The 6994-nt window shown below is 45.9% G+C and overlaps 1 pseudogene; it reads right to left on the bottom strand.

Annotated features, from left to right (window-relative positions):
- Positions 1 to 2090: 2090 nt before the first annotated feature.
- On the bottom strand, positions 2091 to 5286 carry LOC119569424 (annotated as a pseudogene).
- Between the last annotated feature and the right edge of the window lie 1708 nt (positions 5287 to 6994).

Here is a 6994-nt window from a genome sequence, read left to right as displayed (position 1 = left end):
TTTCTTTTTGTGTTGCCCTGCACAGAGGCCGTTGGTAGAATAACTTACCATGATAACATTTATATATATATATATATATATATATATATATATATAGATATATATATATATATATATATATATATATAGAATATATAGACATATATATATAATATATATATTATATATATATATATATAATTATATATATATATATATAAATATATATATACATATACATAGACACACATCTATATGATATATACAGATAGGTAGATAGATCGATGGCTAGGTATTAATAAATAAATGCATAGCTGATCTTTCCCCAAACCCTTTGTCAAGAGGCTGAACACCCGCATTAGGATATGAGTTTCTGATTCAGTTCCAGGGAGCGTCCACAGGGGATGTGTGTAAACCCTCCTTATCATTATTCTAGTGTCTGGAGTTACTAGGATCCTCGCTGCACACTCCTTTCTGTGGCTGGTTTAGTGCTGGTCATTCCGGGTCATACCTTCGAGTCCTGGTCAGGGAGCGTTGTTATTTATGTACATCGCTGCCTATTGCATTATTCCATTTTCAAAGATACCTCAGTACATATGACTTAGGCTTGAGTTCCTGAAATTAACTTCCCTTAGGTGAAGTTATTCGCAGTCTCGACTTTGGCCATGATGAGATCTGTGGCTGCAAGAAGGAGACTGACGATTTCGAGCACAGCAGGGCAGTGTTATAGGGGCGTCGAAACGACCTTCGATACGATAGAATTCCTGAACAAAAGGGGAAACTGGCAGCAGTCTGCGAACAGATTATCAAGACCCTTCGCGAGCACCCACAGCGTGACTCGGAGTTCGAGAGAGTCCGCCGAGTAGGGAAGTCTTCAGATAACCACCAAGGGGCACAGAAGCTAAATTCCAAGGTTTTGTGATCGAGAACCCTTGAAGAAAAGCTAATATCCCGGAGACTGTGGGGATTTTAAACTAGCACGGGCGCGGCGAGGAGAGGCAGCTGACACGGCTGCTTCAGACGGAAAAGTAGGGAGGGGGGAAGCAGGCCAACCCCAGTTACAGGACTCATCAGGAGAAGAATCCAGACGGAATCGCTTCTCCAGACACGGACCTCCGATGCTAGCGACGCGTCAGGCGCCGTTATGCTAGCCCTGCGTTTAATGAGGGTGATAGCAGGATTCTGATTTCACCTCTACGGTTTTATTTGATGAGTAAAACTTATGTGAATCTACTGTGATTGATTGAAAATTTGGTGTAAGTAACATTACTACAATTGCTAAAAAAAAAAAGTGAATAGTGTATAATGGACGATACCTCTTCTGTTAGATAAAATCGTTGAGGTTAGTTTTGAGGAAACTGAACAAGAAAAAGTCTTAATGGAATATTATTTCATTTTATATCGAAGTATACTTGCATCAGTATTATTAATTCTGTCCACTTATATAAAACAGTTTACATATCTTTTGTAAAATTTTTTTTTATAAAAATAAATCTAAGTAAATATCACATTTTTTTTATGCCATATATAACATTCCTATAAATGAAATGAATTGAAAGATTTACGAACATATGAATTACTTTAAAAGGTTTTAAAACTTTGATCAGTGACATGATAACGATTGATATCAAGATGATATATAATTCTAGTCAAATTGTATCATGATTTATAGCATATGTGTGTGTGTGTGTGTATATATATATATATATATATATATATATATATATATATATATATATATATATATATATATATATACATTATATAGATATATATAAAATATATAATATAATATATGCATATATGTATATATGTATATATATATATATATATATATATTATATATATATATATATATGCACACACACACACACAAAACCGTGTATGTTGTGGTGTGAAATGAAAAATGTCATAGCACCTCACTGAAAAATAATGTAACCCCAAACCCCCTTAAAATACCTTTAATCAAGGCCCTGAAATGAACCTAACATCCAACGCAAGTTAATCATCACAAGAATCCTCAAAATCTTCGGGCGCGTTTTGAGGCTCAACGCGTCGTCTTGGCCGATGGAATGACTGACACTGTCACCTCCGCCCACGGCTGCCACAAGTCAGCGGCTGTGGAAGCAGAGCAACAGCGTCGCCGTCAGCAGGGGTAGCAGCTGGGGACTCTCATGGCTGCCCCCTCGGCTGGCGTCGGTTCCCGGGGTGTAGGGAAACTAGAAAAGGATATTCCAAAGGGTTTTTCAGGGTCCCTGCAGGGGCATCAGAAAGGACCCCGACAGGAGACAACAGCAGGAGCAAGTAGAGATATGGCAGCCAAAGCCTCGACGCCAAAGGACTCACCGCAGACAAGGTCCTCCGGGAGAAGGCCTCGTCCCCCGGGAATCCAGCGATGAGTCGTGGCGTTGACCGAGTCGCACACAGCGTCACGGAAGTCACGTTCCCGCTGCTGACGAAGCCTCGCGCACTCCACCTCGCCTGCAAGAATGAGGCGCGGTGAGCGAATGGTCTTCGAACGTGATCAGGAGTCAGCTGCTGTCTGAGGTGGCTGGCACGAGCGGGTCCTCACCTCCACGCCGAAGTGCGAGAAGGGCTCGCCAAAGCATGTCCACACGTCGGTGTTGTAGCTGACGGTCTGGTTCTCCGAAATGCTGACGTTCTCGCAGCCTCGCTTGAAGTCTGGAACGAAGGGTCAGGGATCAAAACGAATCCAGGAAGTCCACCGACTTACTCCTCGTAACTGAATGACTTGGGCCAAACTCATTTCATTGTATCCAGTCATGCTTTGCTTGGGGTGTACTGCCGGCAACAGGACACTCACAGAAACTAGAAGTCATGCTTGACAGGCCTATGTATGTTCCATCGGACTTCGTGACGCCCAGGGAGCTAGTGAAGAAGCGTCCTCTGGGGTGTTCTCGTTGATCTGGAGGAAAAGCGATAGGTTAATGTTTGAATGTTAGTGGCAGAAATCATGGCAATAGATGAATAAACAGATAAAGAAAAAATCACACACACACACCGCACCGCGCGCGCACACACACACACACACACACACACACACACACACACACACACACACGTGCGTACGAGCAGCACCTATCTGCCTCCCCTATGACGCCTCCCCCACTTCACAGAGCCTCTGACCTGGAATCCATAATCGCAGGAAAATCCCACGGAGCCGTTGGCGTGGACGATGCGAGCCCAGTTGGTGATTTCCTTGTAGAATCCGCAAGGCTCTTCGAGTACAAGCCCGCGCTCACGGTTGGCCGCGGAACACCGGGTAGTACTTGACATCAAATCCACTCTGCACTTGGCCTCGTTGGCGTAGGTGCCGTGGTACACGTGCCTGCTGGTGGTATCTGAAACCAAAGGCCGGGAGAATGAGTGCGGAAACTGGTATCCTGAGAGAAAGAGAGAGAAGTCTCGGCCGTCAAAATGTTACATTCGCGTTAAGCTCAAATCATTTTAGTTGGAATGCTGGAATGAGAAGGAATGCTTCTCGGTGCAAGATGTGCCGTGAGCGCTTCGATGGTGAGTCCTCGTCACAATTACATTTGGGAAAATATGAACAGAAACGTCTATTCATCCTCTCCTGTTACCAGAATAAGCGTCTGCGCTCTCTACTGTGGCTTGCTCTCATTGCAGACTTCCAGTTATTGGCAAAACCCTTTAAATAATTATATTAAAAACACTGCAGAATTTTTCCTATTTTAACAGTATTAGCGAAAGTGGAAGTGCATCTTATATTATTTTCGAGAGAATGCTGAAACCAAAACAGCTAATTTTCAGAGGCACAAAAAGGAAGCAGCGATGGCTTCTGGGGCGTGTGTGTGTGTGGTGTGAAAATTGGCAACTGAAATCATTCCCATTTTTAAACTATGATCAGTATTTCGTCCTTGGCACTCGCCGTGGTGCCATCGTCGGCAGTGACGGTGCAGCTGTAGTTGGCGCTCAGCTCATAGGTCAGCGTGGTCAGTTCCAGATCACTGTCATCGCGTTCGAGGTTCACCTTGTCCTCAGGGAACTGTGGCTGTTCGGAGAGAGAGGGTCAATTTGGACTCGTCCCAAGGCAAAGGAGGACACTCAAATATGAACACAAGTTCTGCTGCACGTTGCCAGGGCGCGCGTCCTGGCATGCATTCCAAAGGACCCCCCCCTACGGTCGCAGGGGGGTTGGGGTTCCACTCGAAAGGGTTTCCCGGCCCAGCTTTCATCCTTCAGGATCTCCCAGAGGACCCCGGACACCGCCTGGCCCTCGCCCAGCGTTGTAGTTGCACACGATCATGCTCTGGTTTTCCCAGGGACGGACGCCGTATGATATATAGCGATGGTCGTCCGTTAAGCTCGGTGGTTCGACCTCCAAGCAGGTAGCAGCACCTGTCGAAGGAAGGCAGTGAGTTCCCGCCCCGTGTGTGTGTGTGTGTGTGTGTGTGTGTGTGTTGTGTGTTGTGTGTTGTGTGTGTGTGTGTGTGTGTGTGTGTGCGCGCGTGGGTGCGTGCGTGTGAGCGCGCGTAGTGATCAGAAAACACCTAGCATACTAATACTAATAACAATAATAATAATAATAATACTAAAAATAATATTCTGCGAGGGGAAGAAAAAAACAGGGCGAGCATCAATTCCTTTTGCCTCGCCCGCTGGGGCCCAGAGCACCCGAGAGTCACGGCCGCCTATCAAGGGACGAATATTTATATAATATATATATATATATATATATATATATATAAAATAATTATATATATATATATATAATGTAATATATATATATGTATTATGTAGTATTACGTATGTATGTGTATATATACATACATCAAATATAATAATACATAAAATATATATATATATATATTATATATTATATATATATATATATATATATATATAATATATATATATAAATATTCGCCCTTGGATAGGCGGCGCGTGACTCTCGGCTGCTCTGGGCCAGCAGCGGTCATGAGGCAAGGAATTGATGCTCGACCATTTTTTTACTTCCCCTCGCAGAATATTATTATTAGTATTATTATTTTATTATTGTTATTAGTATTAGTATGCTAGGTGATTCTGATCACATACGCGCGCTCACACGCACGCCCCCACGCGCGCACACACACACACACACACACACACACACACACACACACACACACCACACACACACAACACACACACACACACACAACACACACACACACACAAACACAACACACGGGGCGGGAACTCACTGCCTTCCTTCGACAGGTGCTGCTACCTGCTTGGAGGTCGAACCACCGAGCTTAACGGACGACCATCGCTATATATCATACGGCGTCCGTCCCTCGGAAACCAGAGCATGATCGTGTTTCAAATACACGGTGGGCGAGGGCCAGGCGGTGTCCGGGGTCCTCGGGAGATCCTGAAGGATGAAAGCTCGGCCGGAACCCTTTGAGTGGAAGCCCAACGCCCCTGCGACCGGTGGGTTTCCTTTGGAATGATCCCAGGACGCGCCCCCGGGCAACGTGCAGCGGGAACTTGTGTTCATTTGGTGTCCCCCTTTCCCTTTGGGGAGAGCCAAAGTGACCGCCTTTCCCCAACAGCACAGGTCTCCTAAAGGACAAGGTAACCCTCGCCGATGACAGTGACTGGAAGACCCGCGGACCTTGAGTGAGCGCCAACAATGCACCGCACTGCCGACGAGGCACCACGGGGGGCCCAAGGAAAAATATGATCATAGGTAAGAAGGGGAATGTTTTCAGTTCCAAGTTCCAGCCACACAACACGCCCAAAAGCCATCGCTTTTTTTTTTGTGCCTCGAAAATTAGTGTTTTGGTTTAGCTTTCATCTCGAAAATAATATAAGATCCCACTTCCATTTCGTAATACGTTAAAATGGGGAAGAATTCGCAGGTTTTTTAATATAATTATTAAGGGTTTTTCCAATAACTGGGAAATCGCAATGAGGAAGCCACAGTAGAGAGCGCAGACGCTATTTGGAACAGGAGAGGGTGAATAGACGTTTCTGTTATATTTTTCCCAAAAAAGTAATGGGGACGAGGACTCACCTCGAAGCGCTCACGGGACATCTTTCCCCCGGACATTCCCTTTTCATTCCCATCCAATAAAAATGAGTTTTAGCTTAAAGCGAATGTAACATTTGACGGCCCAGACTTCTTTCTTTCTCTCAGGATACCCGTTTCGCAATCATTCCGGCCTTGGTTCAGAACACCAGAGGCACGTGTACACGGCACCTACGCCAACGAGGCCAAATGCAGAGGGATGTTTAGCAAGATACCCGGGGTTTCCCCCGGCCAAACCCTGAGCGCGGGCTTGTATCGAAGAGCCTGGCGGATTTTACAAAGGGAAAAACCAAATGGGGCATGTCCCCGCCAAAAGGCTCCGGGGATTTTCCGCGAAGGATTTCCCGGTCAGAGGCTTGTGAAGGGGGGGGGGGCGTCATAGGGGAGGCAGATAGGGGTGCCGTACGCACGTGTGTTTGGGTTGGTGTGTGTTGTGTGTGTGGTGTGTGGTGCGCGCGCGTGCTGTGTGGGTGTGATTTTTCTTTATCGTTTATTCATCTATTTCCAGTTTTTCCCCTAAATTTAAAAATTAACCTACGCTTTTCCCCGATCAACGAGAACCCCCCGAGGACGCCTTTTTCACTAGCCCCTGGGCGCACGAAGCCCATGGAACATACATAGGGGCCCGCAAGCATGACTTTAGTTTCTGTGAGTGTCTGTTCCCGGCAGTACACCCAAGCAAAGCATGACTGGATACAATGAAATGAGTTTGGCCCAAGTCATTCAGTTCGAGGAGAAAAGTCGGTGGATTTCCCTGGATTCGTTTTGATCCCGACCCTTCGTTCCAGACTTCAAGCGAGGCTGCGAGAACGTCAGCATTTCGGAGAACCAGACCGTCAGCTACAAACACCGACGTGGGACATGCTTTGGCGAGCCCTTCTCGCACTTCGGCGTGGAGGTGAGGACCCGCTCGTGCCAGCCACCTCAGACAGCAGCTGACTCCTGATCACGTTCGAA

Source organism: Penaeus monodon, unplaced genomic scaffold (assembly GCF_015228065.2).
Source record: "Penaeus monodon isolate SGIC_2016 unplaced genomic scaffold, NSTDA_Pmon_1 PmonScaffold_15041, whole genome shotgun sequence".
Taxonomy (NCBI): domain Eukaryota; kingdom Metazoa; phylum Arthropoda; class Malacostraca; order Decapoda; family Penaeidae; genus Penaeus; species Penaeus monodon.
The sequence above is the reverse complement of the archived record's forward strand: the minus strand, read 5'-3'. Positions and strand labels throughout refer to the sequence as shown.